At 36.7% G+C, this 15,182-nt stretch overlaps 1 non-coding gene across 1 annotated transcript; it reads right to left on the bottom strand.

Annotated features, from left to right (window-relative positions):
• Positions 1-2,781: 2,781 nt before the first annotated feature.
• Positions 2,782-2,855, bottom strand: TRNAI-AAU (transfer RNA isoleucine (anticodon AAU)). The gene has a single exon. It is a non-coding gene; the product is annotated as a tRNA-Ile (tRNA).
• Positions 2,856-15,182: the final 12,327 nt, after the last annotated feature.

The raw sequence follows: 15,182 nt of genomic DNA, 5'->3' as shown, positions 1-15,182 counted from the left end.
CAAGGCTTCGTACTCGGCTTCATTTTTGAAGTGCGAAAGTTAAAGCGTAGGGCGTACTCAAAGCACATGCCATCCGGGGCGAGGAGAAGCACCTACTCCACATCTTTTATCATTCGAAGACCCATCCACGTACACCGTCCAAGGCTGACCGAGTGCGGAGGTTTGAGCTGATGGAGGAGTGAGCTCGGCTATGAAGTCTGCAACAACTTGCCCTTTCACGGCCGTTCGGGACTCGAACTGGATGTTGTACTCGCTTAACTCTACGACCCACCTCATCAAACGTCTCGACATTTCTGGCCTGTGGAAAACCTGCTTCAAGGGAACGTTGGTGAGCACAGTCACGGTATGAGCTTGGAAGTACGGTCTTAGTCTTTTTGCCGAGGTGACTAAGGCGAGGGCAAACTTCTCCATCTGGGGATACCTTGTCTCGGCCTCGGTCATGGCTTTGCTTGTGTAATAGATAGGGCTCTGCTGCGTTCCATCTTACTTAACCAGGGCCGAGCTGACTGCGTTCTCTGAAACAGCCAAGTACAAGTATAATTTGTCTCCTGGCATTGGCTTTGCGAGTAATGGTGCAGAGGAGAGGTAGTCTTTGAGTTTTTCAAAAGCGGCCTCACACTTGTCTGTCCACTCGAATGACCCCTTCATCCTTAGCACCTTAAAGAAGGGAATGCACTTGTCGGTAGACCTGGAGACGAACCGGTTGAGAGCGGCGATTCTCCCATTAAGGCATTGTAGCTGCTTAAGGGTCCTTGGTGCCTGCATCTCAAGAATGGCCTTTATCTTTTCTGGGTTGGCCTCAATTCCACGGTTATTAACCATGAAACCTAGGAACTTGCCAGATGAAACTCCAAAAGCACACTTGGCAGGATTCAACTTCATCTGGAATCTTCGAAGTACGTCAAAGGTCTCGGATAGGTCGGCTAAGTGCGACCTGGACTGCTTGCTCTTGACCAGCATGTCATCCACATAGACTTCCATATTACCCGAGGCCTCGATGTCTTACAATCTATTGGCCCTTGACCATTTATACCCAAGGCCCTAATAGTTCTCCTTTCGAAAGACTCCTCGCATCGACCCCCGACCATTTATACCCGAGGCCCTGACACTCACCCATTCACTTCGTAACTTTCATAACTCCACATATCATTTCTACCCTCCAACCAGGATTTCAGTACTACTTCCCTAATAACACCAACCACCACAAAGCCCAACAACAACACAACCACTAGTAAGATTTCAATGCATCACGCGTCTCAATGACACAAAGTTTGACAACAACCAACCTGCTCACAGCATAGCGCACACAAAGCTTCAACAAACAACCCTATGACATTCTTCACATAACATGCTTTTCACAACATAACAAATCCTAATCACTTCCAACCAACCATACAATATCAGTAAGTTCCTAAAGTTGCAGACAACAAACATGAATACCAGTCATATACATATCCAATATATAAAATAACCGCAAGTTACAATAACAGCATCGACCTCACAAACCTGTCCAACAATTAAAATAATAAGAGAAACATGTTTATAATGTAAAATCAGCAAGAAAAATTTCTATTAACACACATCAACGCACACACCCGCCCCCGTGCTACTTACAAACAAATGTCCTAAAGCTCCTAAGCTTGTTGAACACTTCCTACTACAAAAAGAGCACGATCTCGAGGTTAGTAGCCCATCAGAAACATTTAGTTATAAACGAAACCGAGTTTAGGTAGAGTCGTGACCTACTAACTCACACTAAAACAACTTGGGTTAGGAGTGGGTCGACGTCGAGGGGGTTCGGGCTCCCAATCTGAGTTCAAAAGATCTTAGGCTTGCCGTCCAGATGTCTAAAAGCGATGGGTAACGCAAATCAAGGTCCGTGTGGGTGTCGGTCAATGCCAAAATGTATCAGAACGAAGATATCGTCGCGAATCTGCTACTGTTCGCGTCGGGATTGCAAAAAGAACGAGTCGCTGGAGCTGCTGTTCGCCGGAGACAGCCGTCGGGAGTTGCGCACGTTGCCGGGGTTGAGGCTGTAGCAGCAGGTCGTCGGGGCTGCCGTGGATCTGACCGTTCGTCGTGCGCCGCCGCGAGGAGACGCTGCAAAAAGCCGGCGCTAACAGATCTTGGTCGTTGCAGTTCGCCAGAGGAGGAGCCGAAACTTCTCTGTTCGTCGTGGGTATCTTCTGTCCGGTAAGCACCGTCGCAGGTCACGAGCCCCCACCACAGATCGCCGTTCGTGGCCGCGGAGTTTCCGTTCGTCGAAGGTGCGGTGGCCGTGGAGAGGTTCAGCTGCCGCCGCTGCTGGTTCATGGTGGAGCGTCGTGCCGCTGCTGCTGTTTCCGTTCGTAAGGGACTGTCGTTTGTCGGAGAAGGGGTGGCCGGTGGAAGATCGGGGAAGAGTTGGACGAAAATCAAAGAGAGGGGGGGGGGGGGGCTGGACAAGTGAGGAAGAAGAAGATGAAGTGGTTTAGGGTTTTTTTTTTTTTTTTTATTCTTTCCTTTTGTTTTGTTTTAAAATAAATTTTCCCTTAATGAAAGCCTAAAAAAAAGAGATGAAAAAAAGTACTTAAGGCCACACATGTAATCATTTAATGTGATTACTTGCTATTTAAATTAAACCAAATGAAGTGATCCAATCATGTGTTGTTTTGGTACAAATGAGTAAAGCAAATGGGAAACTCATCATCAGTCTATTTGATATCAATCTACTGATTTTAAACTTTGGGTTTTAATTTTCCCAACAATTGAATAGTGCACGAAGACAAAACAAGGTAAATTTGGCCCATGCAGGTCTCGAACCTGCGACCTTCGCGTTATTAGCACGACGCTCTAACCAACTAAGCTAATAGGCCAATTGTTAAAAAATATGATAAACTATTTATCAATAAAATAAGCTAAATGCATATTTCTCTTCTATTTGTATCATTTTTTAATTCGGTCATCGAACTTTTAGAAATTTAAATATTATCTTTTAAGTGTAATTTCATTTCTAAATACTTTATTTTCATGAAAAATAAAAATTAATTAATTGACAAAATGATGATGTAACATATCTTTTTAATTGAGTTGAAAATACTCTTTGTTTTAATTTGATGAAATAGACATATCACCCGCACAATAAAAAATCTACTCATTTATATTTTCATTTATTTGTGAAAGTAATGAATGATTGAAAGTTTAATTGATTGATAATTTGAGTTTGTATAAATTTTTGTTTAAGGAATACTTCTTACTTGGATTTCTATTAATTTTTTTTGTTATAGTTGTTTGAAGAAATAATTTGAAAAGCATGATGTGGAAACTATTATAAAAGTTAGGGGATTAGTATATTGATAGGCTATTTAGAGACTATAATAACATAAAATGATTGAATGTCACTTTTGTTACGAAACAACCCTATTTAAGATAGTACCCATCATCCAAATTACTAGTATATCCTTTTGTATATACATCTCAATATTATTTAATTTTTAAAATCCAAAATTTATTACTTGGGAGGTTACAATTTAAATCCCTTAAATTTTACCTAATTATACTTTCCAAAAGTAAAAAATACAAAATTCCAAAAATCTTCCATTATTGAAAAATTCGAAAACCTCATTCCTCCGACTTTTCTTCTTCCTCTTTCTTTCCATTTCCATTCGTTCCTTTGTCTCCGACCGCCTTCTGTGTTCCATCTTCTTCGACCGCCGTCTCCATTCTTCTACATTTCCAGAGTAGTCTGTCAACTATTATTCTCCCTCTGTCGTTCGATTTCTGTTTGCTACTTCGTCTTTGGCTGTCGTCTGCGTTCCTTCATCTCCGGTCTCCATCTTCGTTCTTCTCCGTCACCGGAGCAGTCCGTCTGGCTTCTCCTTCGTCTCCGTTTATCTCGACTATTGTCTAGTCGCCGATCGGAAGGTTCGCCATATAAACTTTGATATATTTTGCATTCCAATATATCTTTCTAGTTTTCGATTTCAGATTTCAACAATGTTGAAAATCCTGGTTTATTATTATTTTTTTGTACTGTTAAACCCCTTCGAAACCCCCTCCATACCCATATATCTTCAATGGTTGTTTTTGTATCAGTGGTGCAAAATTTAGGGGTGAAATATTGTATATATGGGGATATATCTTATATTAAATTTGATTCCTTATACTAAGTCGAGTTGGGTATATTGGATAAAATATATAACTTGTTAGAATCATTTAGTTGTAAGTATTAACTAGTTTGAATTAGAGTATTAACTAAAAGGAGATAGTCGTAAGTAATTTGAAGATATGTAAGTTTATATGGGATTATATCCGGATATATTTTATAATTCAAAGAGTTTAGTTGGATATATTTTATAATTTTTAAGTAGTTGCGAGAACTCTTGTATATACTGAAGAACAAAGACCGGAAGGTTTGTTTTGTCTCACCATATAAACTTCAATATATTTTGCATTCCGACAACCCATGGGAAATTACAAAAGAAGCTACGAATTGAGATATTTTTGTAGGGAGAGAATGAGGAGATAATGCTTCTCAAAGTTGTTTATTTTCCGATGTCTCATGCAACTACTATTTATAAGAGTGGAAACATTGTATATAAATAGGGTTTGTTACATAAGATATTTAAAAATAGGATTTATAACACTCGCCTTGTCTTGTTAAAACTTTCCTAGGAAAAAAAACTACGACGGCAAAAAATAGTGAAGGAAAAGAAATGCTATAATCTAGTAATTGACTCATTTAAAAATCTTGTTAGAAAAACCCAATGGTATAAAACCTAAGTCAAGGAAAAAAATAGTGTGATATATATTTGCTCCTCGTCATGGTAATATTGAAGGGATCGAATTTCGCAGCGGAAGTGCGTGAATGCTTGTTCTTTGATTTTGTTTTAAAATACAACAAAGAAAAGACAAAAACAATGCAAAGAAGGAGAAGTGGTGAAACATACCTTTGAAGACTGTTCTTCTCCGTAGTTCAATGATACCACCAACAAGTCTTCTTCACTATTCTCTTGTAAATGATCGATTTGTGGGAACTGTCTTTTTGAAAGAGAGGGAATTTGAGAGAGAACTTTTGAGAGAGTTTTTGTTTAACCTTTAAACAATAACACACACTCTCAATTTATAGAGAGGGAGAGGAGTGGGGAGGATGCTTCCTCCCCACCCACCATCTCCCACTTCCTCGCAAAATGCGACGAAATAGGTTGTTAATTAACTTAATTAAAATATTTTAATTAACTTAATTAATTAATTATAAAAATAATTAATTAATGATAATTAAATATCATATATTTAATTAAAACCTTATTTGAATCATATTCAAATGTATATCTCTCATAATCTATAGTTTTAATGTGAATCTTATTCCCATTAATTTTAATATGAATGCAATTCATATTAATCATTATTTGAATCTTATTCAAATATAACTCTCATAATATATAGTTTACTTATTAATGTCTTTCATAATTAACTTTATATTATAATGTATCTATATACATTATATTAATTGTATCTTATAAAATTAACCTACATTCCCTCATTTAAATTGAACAATTCAAATTCTTTAAAAAAAACTTTGATATTTGTTTTACCCGTTGTAAGCTAGCAGGGGACCTAATGGACCTACAAATTAGAAGCTCTAACGATACGAGATTAAATGATTAAACTCATTAATCAAAGTAACCAACATTCGTTAACTGTCGGTTACTCTACTAAAGATCCACAGCTGCACTCTTCGCACTGTAGAAAATTTTTGTGTCAACGATATTGTCCATTAACAGCAAGTCAACCCTTCACGAGTATTCGTAACCACAACTTGGTAAAATTACTGTTTTACCCATGTGGTACATCTTCTACCTTAAGTACTGCTAATCCTCTAATGAACAACCTGGTTATTGTACAACCAATAACTGGTAGTCTCTCTTGGGCTAATGAGAGGGTGGACTCCCTTGTTCAAGTCCCTGAGTCAGCACTAAAGGGAACATTCATCTACTCCCCTAAAGTCGTGGAGGAGTGAATTCTCGTCCTTAAAATGGTAGGAATGTTGACTAGACAACTCGAGCCACTCTAACCCATACAAATCAAATAACGAGCCCTAACAGGCAGGAGTACACAACTCACTCAGGATTGAGATCGACTTACCTGGTCATCCTATTGAAATATTAATCTATCAGCTAATAGTATTACAGCTAAAGATTAATTATTTCGCGGTCCGATCTTATACAACCTCATTGTATAGGATACCCCCACTCGCATGTTTCAACATGAACGACCTGGAAAATCATTTGTAATTATTACAAGGTGGGTCGTATCCATAGTGTTACCACGATAAGGTACCCAACCTTATACATATACAATAGACCCTTAGGTTATTACCGAGACATTATCCACTTGTATATCGAGAGTATATCAATTATATACCCGGTATATATACTGTCATGACTACATGAAAATAACCTTGGATGTTTAGTTTATTGGATTGGGATAATGCAATGTTGTAAATTCTACAATAAGTTGATTGAATAAGACATAACTTTATTGAATATAAATTTGTTTTTACATATATACAAACTAAGAGTTTAGGGCAACACATCCAACAATCTTCCACTTGAACTAAACTCTAGTGGGGTGTACAGAATCATAAAGCAAGCAAATGGTCAAATACAATAAACTAGGGCATACACTATACCCATTACATTCCTGCCATTTACCCTATACTAACTATACAACGCTCGTAGCCTTAGACTAATTGTACAAAGCTCGTAGCCCTAAACTAATTGTACAATGCTCGTAGACTTAGACTTTCTAGATAGCCCTCAAGCACTTTAGTCATGAGCGCCTTCGTAAAAGGAATAACAATGTCGTGCTCCAAAGCGATCTTTGTGATGATCACATCCCCTCGTTGCACTATCTTCGATATGAGGTGGTACTTCCTTTCGATATGGTTGCCTTTCTTGTGGCTTCGAGGTTTTTAGAATTTCCCACGGTACCACTGTTATCACAATAAAGTGTGATGGGCAAATTCATTTTCGGAACGACTTCAAAATTTGTTAAGAACTTCCTAAGCCACACCACTTCTTTTGCTGCTTCACAAGCTGCAAACGTACTCAGCCTCCATATGGTGGAGTATGGGATGCATCTGACCATCCCTACTGCATAGCAAATGCCAGGCATAGTACACAGCATAGTGTACATCAGGCTGCCCACTGCTAAAGCGTAGGGTATGCGTCTCATATCCTTAACTTCTTGAGGTGTCTTGAGACATTGATCATTAAATATATGAATTCTGTTAGGGTTGACTTTTAACTGTAAAAATGTGAGTCGGTAGGCCTGTTTAACTGTAAAAATGAACTCTTTTCCATCATTATTAGCTAAAAAGACTTACATATTCTTAAAGTAGAACATGCATAGAACATTTCTGAATAATTTGCAATATATGGTACATTGGGAAAATGTGAGAAAAACGTGGTCAAAGTTGGAAGAAAATCACAAAATTCTGTTTTGTAGGAAATGCGCCTGGCGCTTTTTGGCATGGTCAAACTTCCAAAACATGCGTTTCACTTAATGAAGGGCAAGGGAGTCATTTCCAACATGTTTAAATGAAGCAAAAACCGTGAGTCAAAGTCAAGGAGAGGTTGTTTGGAGAATCTTAACCCATTTCCTCCTAAAATGGTGGGAAGTTCAACCTCCAGCAGGCAATCATCCAATTTCATCTTCATTTGTTTCATTCTTAGCGTAGTTCTCGTTCATAAGCTTTGAAGTTCATAGGAGTTATGTTTTTGTTGTTCTTTCCTTGTATTTTCACAATTTTACTTATTGTGTTGCTTTCAATTGAAGTTATTTCTTTTATTCTTCATCTATTTTGTTCTTTTTAAGTTCTTAAGCGAGTTTACACTCCCCTCACACTTGAAAGAGAATAGGGTTAAGCTAGAGACCCTTGTATGCTATTATTATTCATTTAAATTCAATGGAAATTCATTCTTTTATGTTTTCGTGCGTTTTCTTTCCTTTCATTATGCACTAATTTATTTTATCAACCTCTTTGTGGAATGCCTTAGCCAAAATGAATTGATTTCGAACATGCTCGGGATTTGTCCAGAGGTTGGTTTCTAAAAAAAATTATTTACGACTTTTTCCTGTTTGGCCACTGAGAATTTGATTTATGCACTAAAGCCCAACTCTGAGAAGGTTGGGTTAGGTAAAATAATAGGAAACCAATATGGGATGTGACTTAGACATGAGTGCATAAAACACGGTCCTAGACATAGGTCATTTGACCCGTAAATGAAAATGAGTTGATAAATATTCTCTAGGATTGTAATCACACATAGAAATATGATTGTACGTTACCCTCGCCTTTGCAACAACCAAAAGCGGTTCGTGAAAGAGTAGAACTCATATTCCCAAGATTAGCCAAATTGTGGCTGGTGCAATTTCCCCGAAGTGTGTATCTTTCATATTTTCCATCAAAGCTAAGGTAAGAAGCAGAGAGGTTGTGTTTTATAAAATTGCTTGATATTTGCAACCTCAAACAACAACATTTGTCACAATTTTCTTCATAAACCACAATTGCATTTGTTAAGAATTTCACTTCACTACTTGATTTTGAAAACACAAGTGCCTGAGGATTCGACCTTGGATTACTCTAAAGTACTACTTGTGACCATGTACACTTGCACGTGTCTCTTATCTTTTGAAAGTAGAGAAACTTCCAACAAATTCCATGCTTTAAAGGCAATAACCCTTCTTGGAATTTTGCATCGAATATCGAAGAAGCATCTTGTCCATATAAGTTGCTTGAGAAAGGCTAGCATTTTGTTCTTGCAATCCCTTAGAATTTGGATGCCAAGAATGTTGGGTTTTATGCCCTAAACTCATGGTTTGTGAACATAAAACAAATATTTATTCAATAAAGTTGTTATTGATGTTTCTCTTAGAATTGCATTAACCCAAATTCAATAAACTAACATCCAAGGTTATGTCTTGTAACTGTAATAGTATACAACAGATATACAATATTTACAGTGTATATATTCGATATACATGTGGATAATATTCCAGTATTAACCTAAAGGGTCTATCGTATATGGGTAAGATTGGGTAACTTATTCTGGTAACACTATGGATACGGCCCACTTTGTAATAGTTACCAATGACTTGATCCAGGTCATTCGTGTAGAGACATGCGAGTGGGGGTATCCTATACAATGAGTTTGTTTAAGACTGGACCGCAAACTAATTATCTTTAGCTATAACACCATTAGCTAATACATTAATATTTCAATTGAATGCTCAAGTAACTCGATCTCAATCCTGAGTGAGTTATGGACTCCTGTCTATTAGTACTCGTCCTTTGATTTGTATGGGTGAGAGTGGCCCGAGTTGCCGACTCAATAATATTTCTACCATTTTGAGGACGAGACAGAATGGCGAGTTGAGAACATAACCAAACAAGATAAAATTCACTCATTCTCGACTTTAAGGTAAGTAGATGAGTGTTCTCTTTAGTGCTGACTCCTGGACTTGAACAAGCGGCCCCACCCTCTCACTGGCCCGAGAGGGACTTCCAGTTATTGGTCGAATCATTACCGGGTTGTTCATTAGAGGATCAGCGGTACTTAAGGTACAAGATATAACATAGGGGTAAAACAATAATTTGACCCCACTGCGGTTACGAACACTCGTGAATGATTGACTTACCGTTAATAGTCAATATCCATGGACGTAAAATATTTCATTAGAGGATCAGCGGTACTTAAGGTACAAGATATAACATAGGGGTAAAACAATAATTTGACCCCACTGTGGTTACGAACACTCGTGAATGATTGACTTACCGTTAATAGTCAATATCCATGGACGTAAAATATTCTACCGTGAGAAGAGTGAAGTTGTGGGTCTATAGTACAGTGATTGACAGTTAACGAATGTTGATTAGTATGGTTAATGAGTTTAATCAATTAATCTCATATCGTTGGAGCTTCCGATCTATAGGTCCATTAGGTCTTCTTGCTAGCTCGTAAAGGATAGTTAAGAACATTTAGCCTTGAAAAGAATTTTCAAATTCTTTAAAGGTAATTAAAAGTTTATTGTATGAGATGCATATTATGTTGATACATTATGATATAAAGTTAATTTTTAATTGGATTCAAAATGATGAGAGATATGGATATTAGAATTTGATTCTAATATGGTTGATTAATTAATTTAATTAAATATGATTTATTTAAATTAATGAGGTATGTTAATTTGGTTAAATTAAATTAGATTTAATTAATAATTCTTTTGTAATTAATTAAATTGGATTTAATTAATTATTAATTTAATTAAAATATTTTTAATTAAATTAAATATATATATAAAAAAAGAAGGTGAGAAGTGGGGGAGGTTTTCCCACCATTAATGGTGCGAAGTGAGAAAGTGGTGAGTGAGGGAATGGCGACTTCCCCCTCACTTCTCCTTCCCTATAAAAGGGAGGTTCTCCCCTTTTTTTCTTTTTAGTTCCCCGGTCATCGGTTGTATGAGTTTCAGAAAACTCTAGCATACAACCTCTCTCTCAATCTCTCGATCCCCCTTTTAGTTTTAAGACAGTTCCGACAAACCGAGTTCTTGGTATCTAGAGGATAGCGAGGAAGGATTTTTGGTGGCGTTGGTGTCTACATTGAAGATGTGTCTTCAAAGGTATGTTTTACTAACTTTCTTTTAATCATGCTTATGTCTTTTTTTTTTATTGTAATTCTAAAACAAGATCGAAGCACACACGTTCACGCGCTTCTGCTGCGAGATTCGATCCCTTCAATACTCACACCATTTCTGAAAATGAACCCTTCATTTGAATTGAAAGAAACAGAGTATAGATGTTCTTACAAACAAGAAATTGAGATTAAGTTCCTTTTGATTTTTGAAACTACGTACACATTAACTAATAATATCATATTCTTATTTGTAAATAACTTGAGCTCCCCTACCGCCACAGCTGAGACAACTTCTCCCGTTCTGACCTTGAGAGTCATCTCTCTGGCTTCAAGCTGCGTTCAGGAACTAATTCCATGAAACGAAGAACAAACATGGTTAGTGGCCCCTGAATCTAATATCCAGGCAGAATCATCATTCTCTACTTAACATGTCTCTAAAACAAGTAAATCGTATTTACTTTCGTCGGCTTTCTTCTTTTCAGCCAGGTATTTTGAGCAGTTGCACTTCCAATGCCTGTCCACGTTGCAACGGAAACACTTTCCCTTGTCTGCAACTTTGGCCTTGCCTTTCTTAGTAGCGACAATAGTACAATCAAGTTTGGCCCCTTACCACCAGCCTTCTTGTTCTTGAAAGCCTTCTTGTTCTTGAAAGTCTTACTTCCAGAAGAAAAAGGTGTAGATTTGGTTCCAGAGGTCGAACATCAGAGGAACTTTTAGAGGTTGCAACGTTTGCCTCCCCCTTCCGTCCCTTATTTTTCGTATGTGTCTGGTAGGTCTGCAACTCATTTAAGAGTATGGTAAGGGTGTATTCCAACTTTATTCATAGCAGCATTACTCCAAAATTGCAAAAAACTCTTCTGAAGAGATTTCAAAATAAAGCTGACTTGACTCTGCTCGTCTATGACAGCCTTGTTCGTCTCAACCACGTTAAAGTGGACTATTAAGTTGAGAACGTGTTCTTGTACTGATGAACCCTCCTTCATGCGGGAGTTATAGATGAACTTAAGAGCTTTTTCTCGAGCCTGTGAGGACGATTGTCCAAACATAATATGCAGCGAGTCCATGATCTCCTTGGCAGTGATCATATTCTTGTGCTTCTTAGGAAGCACATTAGATATGCTCGCCATGATGTAGACTTTGGCCCTATCGTTGGCCTTGATCCAGCAATCATACACCTTGCGCACTGCCACAGTGGCGTCAGGCACAGGAGCTTGATGACATTCTTTTTGCAAGACAAACCTAAGATCATCTATTACGAGTAAGTGTTTAGGTTCGATCTCCACTGTTTGTAATTCTCGTTGTTAAGTTTTTCAACGGCCAAAAGGGCAATAATAGAAGTTGACATGCTGAAAATAAAAGCAAACCTATATCAGTTTCATGCATTGTCTTTTAGCCCAATCATATTTTAGCAAAAGTAATCAAGCACCCTAATAAAATTATTTTGCAATGACGCTTTAGTGATTTAGAACAACAGCTACCGTAGGGCCGACAGCTATTCATTCACTGAATTAAGACATTTTCAACAAAATCTTACACTAGAATAACTCTTATTCCTATAATCATTAGTCACCGTTTATTAGGTCAGGAAATTGCTAAGTAGCTTAACAATTCCTGATAAGTGTGATCCACCATTTCCAGACCCTAGAAGTCCGCCCCAATAATCTCGTCGTCGTAGGGAAGGACAACATTGGAGGAAAACTTAAGAAAACCTTATCCATTTCTTGCGTTTTGGTTTCGATTCCATACAATGGACCCTCCGTAGGGATGATCGCCCCAGGACGACACGTAGGTCATGTATGAAATCTCACGATGCAAACTAATGGCAGAGATCGTAGGATGTGTTGTTGTTGATCCTTTGCTTAATAGCTCGAGGGTAAGTGCAAGTGCACATTGTCACAAGTAATAATATGGAAATATTCCAAGTTCGTCTCCACAGGGACGAGTTTTTCTTTAAAATTGAATTTTGTAAATTGCTTAAATGAGCAATCGAGTTTGGATAAAAGTTGGTGAAATTGTTGGGAACACAAACTAAAAACACATAGATTAAAAGGTCAACTCCCTACTAAGATTTAATTCTAAAAAGATGAATTCCACCTACCAAATGTACCCGTAATTATGCTCAATTTATGAAAACTGGTTCAACTCCTATTCCATACTGCTTTTGGTTTGTTTAGAAGCTTACGCTAGCGTTTACATACGTCTATGAAACTCTAGAATCATAAATAAATAAAATTTCAACTTACGTTTAATGGGTAAGAGAGCCTATGTTTAGGATCTTGTTTTAGTTCTTATGTCTAAGTAAGTTCCCGTTTTATCTTAATGAAATATGTTTGACTCTAACATTTTCAGAATTAAGATCAAACTAACGTGATTTAAACAAGTGACCAACAAGAAAATCAACTTGAATAATTATATCAATCAAGATAAGCAAAAAGAGTGTAATATGCCGTGCTTACTGATAGATGTAATTTAAAATAGATGAGCTAAACCATTTGTAAGGAGGTTTGAAGAAATAATTTAGCTACTCATGGAAGTAAAAGAATTGAAATAATAAGATGAGATAACAAAAGAATGCATTTTCATTAAAATTAGAAAGAAAGTACAAAATTGGAACAAATTGAATTACAATAAAATAAAAAAGAGTAATTGCAAAAAGTTTAATTGAAGAACAAAACTTAAATGGTAGAAAAGAAACTCAAAAAACTAAAGTTGATAACAAAGTAGAAAGGAAGAACAAAAAGTATGGAAAATGAGGTGTGTTGAAGTGATCTTTGGAAGCTCATTTTATAGGCTTGAGAGGTAACAAAATGTTGAGAATTTAATGGGAAGTTGGTAACCACTGGTTGCTGTAGAGATCTCAGGATAGAAGACCAAATCTTAGACCAATTATTTGGTCAAAAGTGGTTATTCATGTTTTCATCATCTAGTCATTGAATGTGGCTGAAGCATTGCTCTAGTAAGCTGTAAATTTTGGGAGTGTGATGCGCCTGACACATTGTAATCACCAATCTTCACTTTTCTCTATAAAAACAAATAAAAACAAACATATTTACACCAATTAACCTCTATTTACCGATAACAAAATGCATAAGTCCTTAATCACAAAAATATGCACGTTTTTGCTAAAATAGATGCATAATGACACACTTTTCATCCTAAATAATCCTCAACTAAGCATACAGACCTATTATTTTTAGCCTTTAATCAAGGCTTATCACACCCCCAAACTTAATATTTTGCTTGTCCTCAAGCAAAAATAAAAATCATCAAATAAATAATAAGAATGCAAAATTCAAGAGTAATCCAAACATTAAGCAGAGCCAAGTAATTTGCTCATATGGTGTCTTAGGAGGAACGTCAAAGCTCTACCCCCTACTACTTTTCTCAAGCAACAATCATCATAAGGCGACCATTGTTTAAAAGATAAAAGCTTTTCAAATTCTTCTATTGTCTAACTGAAAGAAACTTTTTCAAAATCCAGTACAGATTATGCACACTCCCTTTAATGAAAGTTTTCTAGCACAAAAATGACTCAAAAAATAGGACAGTCACTCAAGGGATTCTCTAGGATGGCAACCAATCCGAGCTTGTCGATTACTGAGTCGCACAAAGTCAAGGTAGATCAAAGTTGCTACCATAAAATTACGCGTATCCCTAAGTGAGACTCTTTTCGCAAACAGAGTGGGAACTGAGTTAAGAGACAAGCTTTCTTACTTTTCTTCTCTCATTTTCTTGCCTCATATTTTCTTCTTTCACACTTTTTTCTTTCCACTCTTATTTTTATTTTCCTTTTCTTAATTTGCGCTTTCCTTTTTCTTTTGTCACTCTTTTTTTCTTTTCAAGAACAAACAATTTTCTTGTTTTTCCACACTTTGTTTTTTTAGCTCACTGCATCTTAACATTCTATTATGATTGTTTAAGCTACTCCCCAAACTTGAAGGAGACAGTGTTCTCACTGGTTTTAAGTGTGAAAATTTTAAAGGTACGTAACAATTTTTTGCCACTAAAGGACAAGGATCCTTTTAAAAGATCTAACAAGTTTAAAGGTTAAACATAGAGAAGTAGCAAAAGATTTTATCCAAAAACAATGTGGCAAATGAGTCATAGCTTGATCTAAGTAGTAGAAAACAAAGCTCATGCATATTCCTAATTATCATAATCGACATGAGAAAAGAACAAGAACCTACTTAAAGATGGTAAATCCAAGACTTTTCATGCTTCAAATTGATGAGACAAATTGTGCACTCACTTGAAGATTCACAAAAACAAAAAGTCTGGCAACATATTTCATTATATGGATGAGAATATAGAATCCAGTCAACACCAAAAACAATATCCACAACTTTTTGCAACATGGTTCCAGATAAACAAAATCAAAATTAACTACAACCCATCCCTAATCATGCACACTAATAAACTAACTTAGCAACAAAAAAGAACAAGAATCCAAAAAATTAAAAAGAGAAACGGATTAGAAACTCCAATTTTTCAATCTCTTCGTTTTGG

The sequence above is a fragment of the Momordica charantia genome (genome assembly GCF_013281855.1).
Source record: "Momordica charantia cultivar OHB3-1 chromosome 9 unlocalized genomic scaffold, Mcharantia_2.0 BLBB01000009.1, whole genome shotgun sequence".
NCBI lineage: Eukaryota > Viridiplantae > Streptophyta > Magnoliopsida > Cucurbitales > Cucurbitaceae > Momordica > Momordica charantia.
This window is presented reverse-complemented; position numbering and strand designations above follow the sequence as displayed.